The following is an 18,887-nucleotide window of genomic DNA, read 5'->3' on the forward strand; positions in this document are numbered from 1 at the left end:
TCAAAGATCCTTTTGCAACCAACATATCACATTTCAATCCAGGAATGTTCCACTGCCACAGAAATGCTTTCAGCAGCTTTCAGTCAGAGGCTGTGTTTAATAGCTTTTGTTTAACATGAAAGCGAATCAGCAGTGAATCCTTTGAACGCTCTTTATACACCTCTGTGTGCTCATGCTCCCCAGGGTGACAAAGACCAGCTGAGGAGCCTGTTGTGGTCATGTAGAGCTTTATTGAAGTTTATGATCTTGTACTGACACACCAATATGGTAAAACAAGATGTTCACATGCTCACAGATGCTCATGAATGTCTTGAATGAGGATGGAATAGTTTTAAGGTTCACAGCATTCCTCTAAATACTTAGCGCATTGGTTATCTAAATAGTTTCCATTACTTGTTTGTCTCAGGCATTGTGAATGTATGTCAAGTATGTTTGACATCTGCTACAACCACAGCACTGAAACTACCATGGGGCGCTGGATAAACCTGAACCTGGTGGCGCTGACTCACTGTCATTGCATCAAATCAGGAGAGGGATGTGATGCAATGCAATGACATTGAGAAAGTGACATGTGGCACAACTCACCCAGATATTGCACTGCCGGGACACAGAGGTGGAGACACAGCATTGTAAGCAGTTCAAACGAGACCTATTATAGTCAGTAGTATTAGTAAGCACTCAGGATAATTATATTTTCACTCCCATGTTTTTACCTTTTCACCTACTACTAGGTAGCATGATGAAAGGAACAGCAATAATTGCCAGACAGAGAACCAGTTACTGTAAAGCTGGTTCTGGTAGTTTTTCATCACTCTAAATTTCCATTTGAAAGTTGTTTTTAAATGATGCGCTCTGACCAGTCACAAAGCAGTGTCACTCATACACAAATAGGGATATAATTGGCAACAGAGAAGTATACATTTGGATATAATTCTTTCTGAGAATAAATGAATACAAAAATAAACGATGTGTCAAATAAATAATAATAATAATAATACATGGGATTTGTGTAGCGCTTTTCCTAGTGCTCAAAGACGCTTTCCCAAAGCTCAATGACTTCATTTTATTTTTCATTTTTATTCTCATGGGCACATTCTTTCATAATGACGTTGATGATTTAGGTTTTTATTTCTACATTTCTTTCTTTAATATATCCTTATTTATGTATTATAATGGCAGCTTTAGTCCTTCATAATATAATACCTTTAGTCAAAGTTGTGAATGAAGAATGTTTATGTGGAGTTCAACATACCGGTCTGGGCTCTAACAATGTGTCAGTATACAGCTTAGGGTTGGGTGAGGCCGAGCAGGACGACCCAGTGATTCAGGTAGACTGAATGGATCCGGACACGCCTGCAGGAAGGACGCGGCCTGTGTAACCAACACTATTCCAGAGTTGCAAAACTCATCTTAGACTTTTTTTTTATTGGGATAATCATCAATGACAGGACACATGGAAACAAATGAAATTATTTGTAAAATAAAGAAAGCACAAAATGCAGTGGTCAGAAATATAAAACGTTTTATTTTCTAGTGAACTCTTAGTAGTCATACTGAAAAGGAAAGCCTAACTGCAGCTGACAGATATCGATACTCGTCGCTTGTCAGCTCTTAGTTGCCATTCCTGTAAATCATTCCTGAGGGCAGCCCTCTGCAAATATTTACAGTTAACCTGCCGCCAACCTGGAAACAGACAGAGGGTCATTTAGCAGAAAATGCAGTGTGACGAAAGATCTATAAAGGAAAGGAGTGGAAAGCAATCTGGGGATAGAGATACAAAAGAGGAAGGTACAGAGGAAATTAAAAGTGAAAAGTGCAGGTTTTGGTTCTCCTTTGACTCCCTTTGCAACATATTTGTACCCTTGCCCTCACTTTGGTTTCATTTCTTGAAAAAGATCTTTCATTATCATCTTTCTCAAGGCACCACACATTGAGGGTTTGGTCAACAGATCTTTCTCTTCTTTTTAAACCCATATGACAAACAATGTTGTCACACCTAGTGGTTTAGTCAACATTTTAAATCAAACCTTTGAACCTTGTCTTCAAAGTTCAAAGGGCCCCCATTATGAAATTAACCACAAGAATATCTCAAACACTGACCTATGTACATTGTCCCGTTGCAGCAGTTCAAAGCTGGACTTTGCAGCGTTCTCATGTGCTTAATTCACTGAAGTGGTTAAGTAATTTAGAAACAGAGAAACCGTAACCTACCCCACTTTCCTTTAAAGGTCACCTATTATGCAAAATCCACTTTTTCATGTCTGTTCTACATAAACATGTGTCCCCTATGTGTAAAGAGATTCTGAACGTTTCAGGAAAAAATACCCCCTCTCTTTTTGTCCTGACCCATTTATATAAAAACCTGTCTGAAAATGAGCTGATTTTGGCCACTCTGTGATGTCATAATGTTTTTTTGGCTTGTGTAACCATTCGCCAAAACCAACCAAGGTAACCCCCCCCCCCCTTATCACCTGAATCTCCTCCTAGAGCACCATTGTATTCTTTTTAACCAAACCTCTCTCAGAGGAGCGTGGGGGAGGGGCTCCTTATTTTCATCTAAAGTAACAGACAGAGTATCAGCACTTTTGAAACAGGGCTGAAACAGAGGGGATTATGGGATGCTACAATTAATTATCTGTTTGGTATTTTGAGCAAAACACTTCGGAGACATGTTTTGTATATAACTGAGAACTATAATATATTGATGAAAAATAGTATAATAGACAACCCAGTCTCATGGCATTTCGTGTTCACCAACACGATTTTTAATCTATTGATTCGTGTTCACCAACACGATTTTCCCCTTTTTTTCGTGTCGCACAGCACGATTTTAAAAGCAATGTATTTCTACTGGTAATGACTCTCATGGAAGCACGGCATTCGTTTGTGTCGGCTGCCCTTAAAGGCAATGTGAGCGTCCATTCTCATTGGATAACGGAGAATTGTACACCCGGAAGTAAGTATTCCCCTTACTGTCGATTGATTTTACAGTGATATCTGCACTTCTCATCGACTAAAAAACACCAGATTATCCTTGTTAATTACACAACATTGATTGGTTTAAATTGTGTGCAATGCTTTTGTATTTTCCCCCTTCGATTCGGAGAAACAAATATTTTTTCGGAGTAAAGGATAGCAGAAGACACTACACTACCCAGAATCCCCAGCTATCGTTTAGGACTACACCATGTGCTCTGTTTGACAAATCCCGTGAGAGTCCTCAAGCTCTGTGATTGGAGAGTGTGCTCCGAGGGTTACGCCGTCACGCCGAGCCTCGAACAGTACTTGAAATGGGATGGAACCACGGCAGACTGTCCAAAACTGGATTTGAACGGGTCCACCGCGTCTCCCCCCTCCCCCATTTAGTATAATCACACAAATTCTGTGTTTTATATTGAACAATTCTGTGTTCTTTATTTATTGATTGTTCAATACCTGACAAGGCCGGAGATGAAATATCTACATACATCTTATAAGAGTATAATACATTATGTATAATATCAGTTAAAATAAGTGCTTCAACATAGTTAACATTGCTGGAGGTATGCACAAATATTGATAGATGTCTTGTAATGCACTATTGAGGAACCTGCGACCCAAGTTTTTCATTCAATGCATAACTACACCATAGAAAATCTTGAAATCTTGAAAGGGATGTGCAAAATAGTCATTATATACAGTCTTTAATTAACTATTAGTAGAGAATAACGAGTAATGAATATACTTTATAGGGATCCTATTCATATCTAATAATAAAAATAATGAAATTCAATAACATGCTTTAACCACTAGGTGTCCCTTTCTATCAGCTCTGCACGGTTATGGTGTAAATACAGCCTATCTACCAATTGGATCAAATATAAAAGTCAGCCGAATTAGTGTTGATACTGCAAGGAGACGTATTGTGTGAAAAATAAATGTAAGATGTTGTTTAATGGCTGATATATTTATGATCCACGTCACGTTTTCAGTTCCTCATGTTTGTCTAGAAGTCTTCTCATCAGGGCTCTATAAATACAGAACTACGGCAGATATGTAATATTTAATGCAGCCGAACCGTGTATTACAATGCCGTTATGTGATGACTTTCAAAGAGAAAAGCAAGAACACTCGGATTAAGTATTATTTTATTTTAAAAAAATGTTTTCGGTCTGTTTCCGGTATTTGTTAATGACGATGTGCTGTGAGATGTGAGACTGGAATTGCACAGGGGAAAATAACGTAGGCTATCTTTAGATGCGGATTTTGTTAAACTAATATGTTTGTGCTGTGGACCAACACTATACATTGACGGGGAAGGGGGTAGCAATAAAGATAACACCATTAAACAGTTAAACAACATAACAGAAATAATATCGATAGTGGCGTCCCTACCACCTTGGTAACAATGAAAACTTCCTGAAGTAATCTTCGTAATAACTAGCAAAATAAAGATCATGTACATCCACTGCACACATAATCTGAAATAACAACTCATATTTCTCGCATCAAATGACATCAAAACGCATTTTAATGGCCAAACTAACTTTAAAATAGGCATTTCTCACCGAGAATAAAACGAAGTTCGGCCATGTTTTTTTTTTCTGCAGGGAGAAATGTGAAGATCACGTGACATAGACGCCAGCCATTGGAATGAATGGTGAAAACAGAGCACATGGTGTAGTCCAAACGATAGCTGGGGATTCTGGGTAGTGTAGTGTCTTCTGCCATCCTTTACTCCGAAAAAATATTTGTTTCTCCGAATCGAAGGGGAAAAATACAAAAGCATTGCACACAATTTAAACCAATCAATGTTGTGTAATTAACAAGGATAATCTGGTGTTTTTTAGTCGATGAGTAGTGCAGATATCACTGTAAAATCAATCGACAGTAAGGGGAATACTTACTTCGGGTTGTACAATTCTCCGTTATCCAATGAGAATGGACGCTCACATTGCCTTTAAGGGCAGCCGACATAAACGAATGCCGTGCTTCCATGAGCGTCATTACCAGTAGAAATACATTGCTTTTAAAATCGTACTGTGCAACACGAAAAAAAGGGGAAAATCGTGTTGGTGAACACGAATCAATAGATTAAAAATCATGTTGGTGAACACGAAATGCTATGAGACTGGGTTGTAATAGGAGACCTTTAATATTTAATATACAAGGATCTGTAAAGGGTTTTGCTAATGGAGCGTGTGGTCCTTTTTGAAGGAAGAAGTCACTAATACCTCGGTCTTACTCACTCATCTCTGATCTGTCTGAAAGGCAGACAGTCATAATAAGATCAGAAACTCAATGTCATCTAATGTTCTCTGGCTTCGGTACGCACACACTCACACATATGCACACACACATGCAACAACGCTAATACACTCCTTGCTTTTTATCCTGCTCTTCTCTGGTGCCTATGTAATAGGAGCTGGCTGTCCTGCCTTTCTCAAAGAATGGAAAATGTCCCAACGATAGATCAGACTCTCCTGACCTTCACACAATGCTGCTTTTGAAAGACTAAATGTCTCTGCACACGAGCCAGGCAGTTACTATGAGTGTGTGTGCTGTGCATAGTAGGACTATGAGAGGGGAATCCCGGAGACAAAAAGTGTTCTTTGCAAGCCCAGAAATGAAATGGTGCATTTTGCCAACAAAAGCGTGCTCTTACACACTGCACACTCTTTTTCTATACAATGTGGTTTATTTTTCTTTTTCACACGCCAGCATAAAATTGATATATGGAACAGAAATGTGTTGATTTGGAGAGAAAAGGGAGAGAAAAAACGTTTGTCACGAGTAAGACAAGTCTGTCTGCCTGGGGTTTCCTTGACCTGGTGATGCCTCCCATAATGAAAATCCTGGTTTGTTTTTCTAACATGGACCACACTCACATCCTGCAGGGAGGGAATATGGCGGCGGTCTCAGCGCCTTGTGGATTATGTGAAATATGCAGAGGATGTGTGGGAGTCGGACAAATTCAGTTTGACGTGAAGTATACTGGAAATAAAAACCAATCCAAACAGACAGACAGTCTGACTTAGCTGACACACAGGAGCTGACCGCTGTGATGAAGTGAAGAAACAGTGTTTATTTGTAATCACATCAGCGCTTGTATTTGTCACTCCAGATTGGACATTTTATGGGTTTGACATTTTTCTAACACCCATATTACACAGTTACCCACACCTTACAACCATTTTTACTAATTTGATCATTTCGAAAACCTGCAGCAACTATCAATATATAGGAGCACCTCTACAGCTATAGAATTAGCTCTGTTCTGTAGCTGTGCCCTGAGAGCTAAATGCTAACCTCAGCATGCTAATTTGCTTATCATGACAATGCTAACATGCTGATGCAAGTGAACTTTGAGCTTAATGCTAATTTAATGATACTAAAATGCTCCAAAGGACAATGCTTACATTTTTAACACATGTGCTTTTTAATTATAAAGTTTAATTTAGGAGGATGGGAATAGTATTTGATACATTTCAAGTTTGACCTGATGATCATGGGAGAAAAAAAGTAAATTCATCACCAAGTCATCCTGAGTATCTTGTAAATTGGCTTCTTGATAAACAATCCCTTCATAAAAGTAATCTCTCAACTTGAACTCCAGTCTCGCTTCTAATTTCTTATTGATTTGTAAACAATGACTGACAAACAAACCAAACTGGAAAAAACGTATCCTCAAAAACTCAATAAAAACTCAGGAAGTGTTTCTGATTCATAGCTACACAGCTGTTTGATGTAGGCCATCCAAATGAATCATGTGTGTTGTCGTAATGTATCTTGAGAAACAATGTTATAATCAGACCACTGGCAGTGAGTGTAGAGGAAATAAACTGGTGAAGGTGTGTGGTGAGGTGTTGACATGGGTGCTCTGTTTGGACATGTATGCGAGCACAACCTATCAACCTGTCATGACATCACACTGAGTGATTACTCCTCTCACGACACAGGAATTTAGCGCAGGCTTCCCTGTCCTCCAGGAGCCTGTCTTTGGTACTTTTCCAAAGCACATCTGGAGTAGTTTTCCAAAGACAAGAGGTTTAACAACACAGTTCAACAATACACTTTCTATGAAACACTTTGCCAATAACTAAACTTTTACTCTTCCCTGTGTTTCTTCTTCCCCACAGTTTTGTTTTCTCCTTGTGTTTCTGTGAGACCACTCATGCCACACAAACACACACGTTACAGATAACAGCATGATGATTTATAGCACTTATGTATCTGAGCCACTGTAGTCTCTGCTCACAGCTCAAAGGTCGTAAAACACAGTACCATTCAACAGCTGTTGCTCAGGTTTATTGCCAGGACAATGTTGGATTTTAAAAAGGTACAGTTTTACCCCATTGCATCCCACAAAAAACACTCAAAATGCAAAGCAGTTTAGCAATCAACATCTACATAATAGTGAAAACAGTAGGTGTTGTAAGTGGGAGTGAAAGGTGACAGTGGGGTACCCAAACATAGCATACTGGGTGAGCATAGACAGCATTCCCCTCGATCTTACTCTGTATTTAGCAGCCGACCCCCACCTCCATGACAAGGATCTACAGACCATCATGACCTCACCATCCAGGAGGCTTGTGCATTCACATGGTCAGGGGTCTGCGGGTAGCAGGCGTGTTAATCTACATGATGTCATTAAACTGGACACGTACAAACCCTTACACACCCCAGACTTGACCCCAACATTAAAATGAACCCCATGCACTGTGTTAAAGGTGTGCACAGTATGCATGCAGCAGGGAAAGGTTGAAAATATGCTGTTTTTGTAACTTTCTCTATCCGGGTATTCGGCCTGCATTGGTAGCTTTTTTCCGGACTCATCGGAATATAAAAATGTAGTTGGGGTCATTGTTTTTATCTGTAGTTTGACGAGAGTGTGTATATGGGTGTGTGTTATTAATACCCCAGAGTCAGTCAGTTCGGGGGGATTTGAGAGGCTTCTTTGGTTTCAGTGTTTCTGAGCTCACAGACAAATTTCCCTACATGGCGGGTTTCTTCGCCACTCCGATGTGCTAACGACTTGGTCCCTCGCTTAAAATGCCAGCCCGTCGGACCCCATGCTGCAGGCCATAGGTGCAATCTATACGATCTGTTGCATGAGCAGAGCACAAGTGCACATCCACACACAGCTGCTCTCAGTGCAGGAGTTGAATGTAATCGAGAACACTTTTGACAGGTTTAGTTTTAATGTTATTCAAATCCTCTGAGGGTCCTGGAAAATCTGTGGGGGATCGTTGACAACCACTGTCATCTACCCCAACAATGCTTTTCGTGGTAAACAAAAGCCCAGTCTCCTCTGGGAGTGTTCAGTGGTCAGCAGCAGAATAGTGCGGTTGCAAAGGGCAGCTTCCAGAAATTCCCATGAGGACTTGCATAGTCAGCTTTTATTTTTCTAAGTTTAGGCAAAACAACAATGCATATAAAAAAAATATATGCACAAAAAAAACTGCAGTTGATTTAAATAGTTTGGAATACAAAATATATGTTTTCCTTCTTTCTATATATTGTATTTATTTTGTTTTAATTTGACTTATTTTCTGGATTTTTTTACTATTCAACAGGCATGTTTTCTAATTTGTGCAAAAATTAAATAAAAAATAAGTTAAAAAAATGCATCCTTACAATCTCTCTTCAAAGTAGTTATAGTCGTGCTTTGTAGCAAAAACGTAATCAAGGATATTGAGCCGTGACACAGCATGTTGGTCGGTCTGTGTGTCTGTCTGTCTGCATTTCATTCTCTGACCTTGTGTCTGTCCGTCTGACTGTCTGTCTGCTTTAATACTATCTGTCATTACAGGCTGTCTGTCTGGCCATCTATTTGCAGTATCAGACAGTCTATCCACAGTATTTGACAGTTGATGTGTTATTCTGTCTGTGTGTCTGAGTGATGTCATTCAGGTGCAGTGTGCCAAGTCAGAAAGCCCAGGTTTCACCATCTGCTTTTTCATCCCCGCACGCCCTTTTTTTCTGTCATCTGACACCTTGCAGTCTGGGTCTCCTGGGGATGCGTGCACGTACACTCGTAAAAACATAAAATGCTTAAAAGGTATGCACTTCGACACATTAGAGGGCATGCAGATGTGTGGTGCTGCGCTGTAGGTCCAGTAGGACAGCGTGACCTGTAGCACTGTTGTGGTCAAGCTGTGAGGTGTTTTAAATAGGCAAGCCCTGGGATTGGACTGTGGTGACTGATGGGCCACACTTTCCCTTCCTCGCTCTCTGCCTGTCTGTGCTGCTGCATTGCGATGATGGATGCCCAACCCTCTGTAAATATAGCCCTGCCCCAGCTAGTTAGCATGGTTGGCATGACCCAGGCCAGTGGTCACAAGCTAAATATATATCCAAAATAAATACTTCCAGATTTAATTCTCAAGTGTTGTTTAGAGAGGCTGTAGCGTATATCACACATAGAAAAAGACAGAGCAATCCATTTTGTAATATAGCAAACACAGTGGTCTAAACATTGCACAATTTTTGAAGTCTAGTAAACATTGAGTGGTACATTTTTTTAGAGACCAGTGGAGGAAAACACTGTGGTTCTGCAACTGTGTACTAAATCTTTGCCCAGTGCTGCGGTGACTGTGTCGGCGAGTCACTGCGGTGGTAACAAGTCATTGCCATGGTTTCCATCCAAACTGCTATTTTGTGCTCAAATGCACTGATACTGAGGAATGGATGCTGTGGGTGGGGAAGTTGCCAGCCAGCCAGCAGTGACCATAGTGAGTGACGCAAGTGGAGAGGCAATGATGCGAGTGTGGCACTGAGAGTTCATTCAGGTGTGATTGCACTAAACAGCAGTAAACAGACACACCTGCTGCATACCGTCGATACAGAAATAGGAACAATGGCACTTTCACAAGAAACAGATCTTCTTTATGAGATAAAGGGGCATCGATGTAGGCATTCACAAGGCACTGTGCCACCATCAAAACTGTGAGCTGTTGTCTAGAAATAGGCCAAGGAGGTATTCAAACTGACAAAATAATTTTAATCTGGCTGAACAGGACAACAGAGTCTTTGAGAAGACGTAGCTTATCAGAGTGCAGCCACCATGACCGCGCTGGTAGGATGGAATCTGGCTGTGTGAGAGTTTCCATTCTGTCCACAACAATAGAAGGCCTTCTCCGCCTGCTCTCACACTGCTGACTCCGAGCGCTACACCCAAACATTTCGCCGGTTTTTCCCCTATGACGACTAATGCATTAGAAAGAATAGCCAACATTTGACTATATACACAGCTGTTAACATCTGGTTGCAATCATTCCCTCATCCCAACAGCTTATGTAGAAATGATATATTTGCCTTTTAGTATGCCACACTGGAGAATTAGCATTTCAAAAAGGTGCCCTGTGGATTATACAATAACAAATAAACGCTTTTACATTCAGTGTTACCTTACAAAAAGCATCTTGATATCCTTGATGTCACATGCTATGAAACAATGCATGAATCAAATACCAAGCCTACATTTTTTAAATATACCATATTATTAACATCCACGTTGAGCTCCTAAAGGCTACATAACATGATTATGAAATGTTGATGTCTTAAATTATGTCTTGCAGCAATATAACAATCAATAAGTGCAGGCTTTGCATAATAATAGTGCATTGAAGATCAGGGCTTAGTATCTGTTTAATGTACAAAGACATTAATTCACGATGCACATGTCTGGAATGTAGTAGGTACTTCTTGTGGCGTGAGAAAAACTCCACAAAGACTGTGTTGACATTCAACTTGTTATTAGGAAAATTGGACATGTTACTTCAGCAAGGAAAACATATGAACCTGCAGAGCTTTTTCCAAAACATACCCTTTTGACTGATATTTATCTTGCCTTGGTTGGTACTGGATCATCCAGTACCAATGTACCAACCATTGACAAGACATCCAGTCTGGATGTCTTGTCAATGTCATGTATTAAAAAAAGCTAAGCATTAGCCGCTTAGTGCTGAAGGGAAGGTATGACCGAGAGCTCATTAATCTGTTATCACACTGTGCCTCCACCCATCAACGCAAAAACAGTCTTGACACAAAGCTGACTTCAAGCCCTGATAGAAGAGTTTCTTCTTCCTATCTTGTTGGTTTACCACATTTCTCGAATAGGAGATTGTACGTTACAACATAAACATTACTTTGTTTTACTATTGTTTATATGTGGCCTGCGGCCGGAAAAAAAACATCCCTCTGTCTCAGGTATGACACCTTTCCAGTAATTATCAAAAACAATCCGGGGGCCAAGACCTGCATGACATATAATCAGGTCAACAAAACTATTAAGTTGAGCTCATTCAGGTTTGTTTTGGAAATCCCATAGTTACTGACTGACAGGCTCAGACTGGTTATTAGATTCAATTTAAAAGAGCCCTCTCCTGTCATTTATGTGCAGAAGTTACTTAAAGGGGACCTATCATGCAAAATGCACTTTTGTACGTCTTTTATACATGAATATGTGTCCCCGGTGTGTCAGGGAACTCACCAAGTGTCAGAAAACACAACCCTCTCTCTTTTCCTCCATACCCAAATCTCTAAAAACGGGGCTGCAACCGATCTGATACAGACTGATCCAGATTTGAAAGATCTCTGACGTCAGAAACGGGGTGCTCCGCCTATATGGCCAACTCTCCACCTATCAGGAGGAGACGTTCGAAAGCGCTGGAGACACTGTAGTACATATGCCAGGCCTGTAAGTGGCACTGTAGTCTGCCACAAAAGCAGCGAAGAAGACTTCTCACAGATTCAGCCCTTGCAAAACCAGGGCTAAAAAAGAGCAAATAGAGCGAAATGAGGCATGGCTAAAAGGTATGATCTGTTTGGTATTTTGAAAAAAAAACTTCGCAGACATGTTTTACATAGGTATGGCCCTACAATATATTATTAAAATATAGCATGATAAGTCCACTTTAATGCATTGTATCAGTTCTACAGAGCTTTTAGTGTATTCAGCTAATTCTTATCTGGGTTGACCGCCAACAAGGTCCACTCTCACCGGCGCTGCCACACGATTCCTTTTTTAGATATATATATTTTTTTAAATGATCAAGCTCTGATGAACACTATGTACACCAAACAGCAGACAGACAAATTAACCGTCTAGCTGGTGACTGATGATTAAGTTGAAGTGGCATACATTTTTCCCAGTAGTTGAGTCCAAAACATCTAATGTGAGTATTGAACTCAAATGTCTGTTTGCAACAAACACACCTACAAATGAAGATTTATATACTACCAAATGTGTGTGTTTAACTGAATGTCGTATACAACAGGGCAGTTAATGTTCAATATTCAGAGCACCCTAGACCACACTGATATGGATACTTCTTCTGTGCTGGTTGCCCTGGTTATTTTTAGAACTGTGATATTTAATTAAATGGGACTTAGCAGCTTTTACTGACTTAATAAATTAATATCAAACTTGATTGATAGCACAAAGTATGACCTCCACGTCTTTGCTCTTCCCTGTAATTTGGGGTTGACCTGTGGTAACGCTGCATTTCATGCATATTGTTCTGCCGCAGGATCTTAAGTCCTCTAAAGAATTATATGGAGTTTCTTAAGTGAGAGAAGGGAAACATAAATATTACTGTTTCCTCAAAAAATGTGAGAATTATGCATTACTATTATTAGTGTCTGCTCGACTGATGTCTACGGTTGGTAAGGCCGGGGCCACCCTTGTATGACTCATTACTTTTACCTCATGCACTAGGAATCTATGGAGGACGGAACATGACTTAAGTATAAATAAATAAATGTATGAAGAAATACAGGAATAAATAAATAAATACGTAAATAAATAAATAAATACAGGAATAAATAAATACAGGAATAAATAAATTACGAAATAAATACAGAAATAAATAAATGTTGAAATGAATACACAAATAAATAAATAAAAGAATAAATGCATAAATAAATGCATAAATAAATATGGAAATAAATACATCAATGTATAAATAAATAAATAAAAGTCGAAAATAAAACAGAACACACATTATTATATATCTTTCATTTATTTCTACATTTACGCGACATACATTTATTTATTTATGTATTTATGTGTCCGTATGCTAATGAGGTGGGCGGTCCTAACCTCAGTCTGAAGCAGGATTCGCCAATTGTTGGAGCCAGGCAGAAGCAATAGATTTGTGGCAAGTCACATCATGTCGAGCTGAGCCAAGTCCTCTATACATCGTTCCACACGAAACTGGACATAGTCTTTTGGTTCTCCGTTCTCTAAATGGTCCGCTAATGATCGTAAATGATCTCCAATGGCTCTTAAATCAATATCCATAAATAAACCTTACAACTGTTGGAAAACCATGGATGTATAAAGATAAGGGCTAAACAGTAAAGCTCCTGCATTCGAATCAGCGCGGTTATCCAGGCGTTAGTAGTAGAGCCCTCTGCCAGAAATGATCACACACTCCTGTAACCAATCCTGCTTCAGACTGAGGTTAGGACCGCCCACCTCATTAGCATACGGACACATAAATACATAAATAAATAAATGTATGTCGCGTAAATGTAGAAATAAATGAAAGATATATAATAACGTGTGTTCTGTTTTATTTTCGACTTTTATATATTTATTTATGCATTTATTTATGCATTTATTCTTTTATTTATTTATTTGTGTATTCATTTCAACATTTATTTATTTCTGTATTTATTTCGTCTTTATTTATTCCTGTATTTATTTATTTATTTACGTATTTATTTATTTATTCCTGTATTTCTTCATACATTTATTTATTTATACTTAAGTCATGTTCCGTCCTCCATAGAAATCCAGTGACCCACACACACACTACTCAATAACCTGCCCGCCAAACGAGACCAAAGGCCGATTCCCAGGAGATTCCCTCATGTTAGTATCTGCAGTTGGCTGCAGTCCATGTGTGTTACGGTCACCGTCCAACTCAATATGTACAGCTTTGAGAAACAGTGTAGCGAGAGGCTGACATGGCATGGTATCAATAAGAATTTAGACATGTCATCAGCTCTGAGTGATTCAGGACGGCGCAGCGAACAGCTTGTTCCTGTCTGTCAATAACTCACCTCTCTCTCTCTCAGCAGCCACTTACACACACATGCACTCGGTCTCTCTCTGCTCATTCCTTCCATTCCTCATTGATCTGCCATGCAGGCCCTGGGAGGAAGAGGAGGAAGAAGAAGAGGACGGGTAAAGTGATCAGGCTATGACATCTTCTGGCTACCTCATCCTCAGCGAGAGTGTGTGTGTGTGTGTGTGTGTGTGTGTGTGTGTGTGTGTGTGTGTGTGTGTGTGTGTGTGTGTGTGTGTGTTCGTGTGTGTGGGCTCTAGTCTAGTAGTCTAGTCCTGAACACACGGCTAGACTCATACTTTAACTAACAAATTCCTTCCTATGAGGGGTCCTGAGACACCAGAGGGAATAGACTCGTCTAGACTAACAAATTCCACTATAACTGAAAACATCTCTTTACAGATACATTTTTGTCCGTTTACATTGTAGCTCATATCAACAGAAAAAGCAGACGGACGGCCCTACACCTGCAATGTGTTACAGGAAATGGCTTTGGAGAAATGAATGTGGTTAGTGGCAAAACGCCTACATTTAAAGAAGTATGGGATACTTTTATGCAATTCCTGGAAAGTGACCAGGCTGCAATTATAGATTAAGATTGATAAACACACCAATAAGTAATTTATTTGTACGATTTCTCTTATTAAAATTAGGATTTCAATTATTAATATGTTATCTTCATATATGATTATTTTTATTTTTTGTTAATTATCTCTAAAGAGTTGAGGTGAGGACAGGGGACAGGAGTTTATTGATGTAAATTATTTTCTTAATGTTAATGTAATACCAAACATATAATGTTGAGCTTGTCTGGGTCTGCCAAAAATCATTATTTGAGACGTAGGCCTATATTGTACAGTTGAGTCATGCAAAGTGTAATCTCTTGCTGATTTGTTTTATTACTGGAGATTGGGCTGAAGCAATCACAGGAGATGACGTGAAATCTGCAGTCAGACAGGTAGGCACCCCACCTGGTGGAGAGAAGGCCTTCTGTGACACACGCGGAGTCATTATTATGCTCCGTGGTTGCTACATAACAAGCGGAATGCCGGAAGTCTCGGTTTAAAATGTTCACCGGCGTCTCAAGTTTGGCTGGCCCCCCTTTTCGTATTGCCGCTCTTCTTGCTTCATTCATTCGCTTTCACAATCCGCACACTCGCTGGTAGTAACCCCCTCCGCCTGGAGGAAAAAGCCCTTATATGGGCATGTTCCTGAGCTCGCTCGCAGGTAAGGCAACCTTTGAGATAAAGGTGAGTGAATGTATTTGCACTCTCTTGTATATCAGCGTTTCTTAAAGTGTCTCCCTTTAATGGCCTTGTTAAAATGGTCAAAGTGACATCAGGCAATAAAGGTATTTAGAGCTAAGGCGAAACTGTTGATAATGGTTGACATTTAATAGGGGGAGGAAAACCGTACACTCGTGCTTTTTTAAAACACTTTATTTAAATATTTCCCCAAATGTATCAGACAGCACATTAACTTAAGCTATCATCTCAGGGTACAAATATATACGAGAAGAATATACCAAACCCAACACAAAAACATCCAAAAAGACACATGACACAAAAACAACAATAACAAATTACCTGCTGTAATGTTTTATTAAAATATTTTTAGGGATACGTATTTCAGCACATTTTTCTTTAGGGTAAAAGTCAGTAAGTCAGTTGCATATAAAAAAAAGTGTGTAAGGTAATGGTTTCCAAACTGGGAATAGGGTCCATCCAATAAAGGATGGGCAAGGTGCTTCAATCCTTTCTGACTTTTCCTTTACCTTTTCTGTAGTTGAATGCTGCACATTTGTAAATGTTTTGGTCAGTTACAAATATTCAAATTAAAAACAAGAGTTGTAAAAATTGCCCTCAAGTATGCTCACCATTTAAATTCACACAATAAGTGACACAAGTAGACACAGGTATTATAAATCAAGTAATTTGTAAAATATGATCGTATCTGTGTCTGTGATCTTTCAGTCTCACCAATCTATGCTCATAATAAAGCTTTACAGCCAGACAGAAGTTACTAATATCAATGTCTGCCAGGGATCAGACATTCACTTCATGATCTGGTTTCTCCCTGTGATCGATACATCACATACAGGCAGTCATGGACGGACTGACTGAAAAACAAAGTGCTCCTTTATTCCTCTCTGAGTCGGAGATACAGTCATCATTAGTTAAAATGTTCACTCAAAAAATTGAAATCTATCGCTGACTGCACAATCAGAGGTCGCTCGCTGGAAAATGTCAGGAAGCACTTTGTGTATTTTATTCCACACAACCTACTTATCATCAGTTTAAACTCTTCCCATTATCTAGCAGCCTGGCCCATGCCACCCGCTTTTTTCTATGATCCTGACACTATAAAGACAATGTAGAGAGGACTTTTCCATCAACCAATCAGCCCCCCAATGGGTATAAACTTCAAACGTGGTTCCTGAGTCAAACCCACCTACTCACTTGGGTGCGGTAGAGATGATAGGAACCCCACAGAGTGTGTGTCCTCACATTGTGGGGTAGAAAAGGTCACAGAACCATAACAATAACAGACGTACTGGAAAGAGCCCTCCAAATGATGTCATGGAGTCTGTTTAGTGTGTTCGTGTGATAGGAATTCACCATAGTCCCACACGATGGGGAGGATGTGTCTGGAAAATGTTAATCAATGGTCAATTATCAATAGGAAAAAGGTACATTTTTAAATGTGTTTAATATATTTATCTCATTTAAAGCAGAAACATGTGTTGTATTTTTTTCACCCAGAAATCTCTATTTATACATCAATTATGCACTCCATGTTACCTTGAATTCATAAAATAAACTTTAGAAACATGCACAACAAAACAATTGAACAAATTCTTGATGAATGGAAGTGAATAAAGGCCGCTTTTAACAACAGCGAGTTTGAGTCCCAAAACGTTTAAAAAGTGAGGTTTTAGTTGAAATGCTATTTCTCCCGAAGTAAGCATACGACTAAATGAGTGGCTCAGCCTATAGGCCTGCAGCCTGTAGACCTTGGAACCGATCGGTCGCCGGTTCACGTCCCGATCGGACCAAAAATAATAGAGTGTGGACCAATTTCTGATTGCTGGAGAGGTCCCAGTTCACCTCTGCCGGGGTGCCCTTGAGCAAGGCACCGAACCGCCGGACAAACTGGCAGCCTGTTCACTCCGTGCATGTGTTTGTATACTGTATGTATCTATGTATTTGTATGATGTACATAGGTCACCCACCTATATGTACACCTACTGAATATTGAGATATACTGTGTATAGGTGAATGTGTGTGTATTGTACTGAGTGAACATCCCCATGGGGATACATAAAGGATCATCATCACTGTGACAAATTTGACTTCATAAAGCTGCCTTTTTGAAACTGCCCATTATGTGTGGAAGTGTGTGTATTTGCCTGGAAGTGATTAGGTGTGCCAGTACAGATCAGTGTGTGAAAGGTGTGTCTCTAATCTTTATCCAGGTTGTGTGAGAATACAGTAAATAAACTTGACTTGCTGTTGCTGTGCAATTACTACGTTTGAACTGATAAACTTAGCGGCCACCTTTCTTCTCAATAATATGACTTGCCATAAAAACACGTGTTCAGTGTCCTGCTTAGTAACAAGTTGACTGTTGTGTGGGAAACCAGTAACATTCTTATCAGCATCACACATCAGCATCTCTATTATACTTCAAAAGGCATTCCTAATAATAAAGACTGGCAAGGTGTTCAGGGCTAAAAATAAGCCACAAACAAACACCAGACATTTAGCCAGGTGTTCTTAGTGTTATATCCCCTCCAGATGTGCTGCTTTAGGTCTTTGAGCTGCCTCTTAAAGATGAAACAGCATTTTGTTCAATCAGGCACATGCACAGCCACAGTAAAGCCCCTCGTAGCTACTGGTTAGACCTCTCATTAATGTTACTGCCATCCACATCAAGGAAAGGGGAGAACACTTTTGTACCTCTGGACGAACAAATTGGGTTCTGGTTTCAGTTACCAGGCTCGGGTTTTGATTAGGAAATCATTAAACTGTGTTTACAGTGACTTGCTCTTCTCACGAGAGGTGAGCAGATTTAGATTTACATTCAGGATAGGACTTCCTCTGCTGCTCTGGCGGTCTGTGGCACCCTCCAGTGGTTTATAGTACAATGTGCTGCTACAAATTCACAGCAGACATCTTTTATGAGCAAAATTTATGTTTTCTCTGTCTTATGGAGAATTAACAAGATTTCAAAACCGGCGACAAAATTATAATGGATCAGTACAAAAATCACTGATTAATATAACGTTTTTTTTTTTTTAAATGTTAATTTTTGCTATTGTACAATGTTTAAAGTTACAGCACCCTCTAAAGGCCAAGGGCGAAACATCTAACGGATGCAGCTAAAAAAGGTAATTTTTTGCAAAGCTGGTTTCAAAGCAGCAACTGGCTAACATTTGATACATTATTGTGTAAATATTAAGCAATGACTTTCTCCTTTATCACTAAAGTCTCTGTATCTTTTGGTCTAGTTTGAAGTATATGAATAGCTTGTTGAACTCATATACAGTATAGAAACCCCACATTGTTGCCTTTTTCATATTGCAGATGTGTCATTTTAGTGTATTGAATGGTGTCTGTCCACATAGCCCATGAGACACTATTCTCATTAAGAGTCACATATTTGCAATTTAGCCATCTCCCTCACTGAAGATTGTTTATCTGAAAAACAATGAACTCTCTAATAAAGTTTGTGAGTTTGATTACATATTTTAAGACAGTAAAACTGTACCATGAAAGCTACATAAATGTACATTTACATTTGTAGTATTACATATTAGTGTATTAGTGT

Source organism: Gymnodraco acuticeps, unplaced genomic scaffold (assembly GCF_902827175.1).
Source record: "Gymnodraco acuticeps unplaced genomic scaffold, fGymAcu1.1, whole genome shotgun sequence".
NCBI lineage: Eukaryota > Metazoa > Chordata > Actinopteri > Perciformes > Bathydraconidae > Gymnodraco > Gymnodraco acuticeps.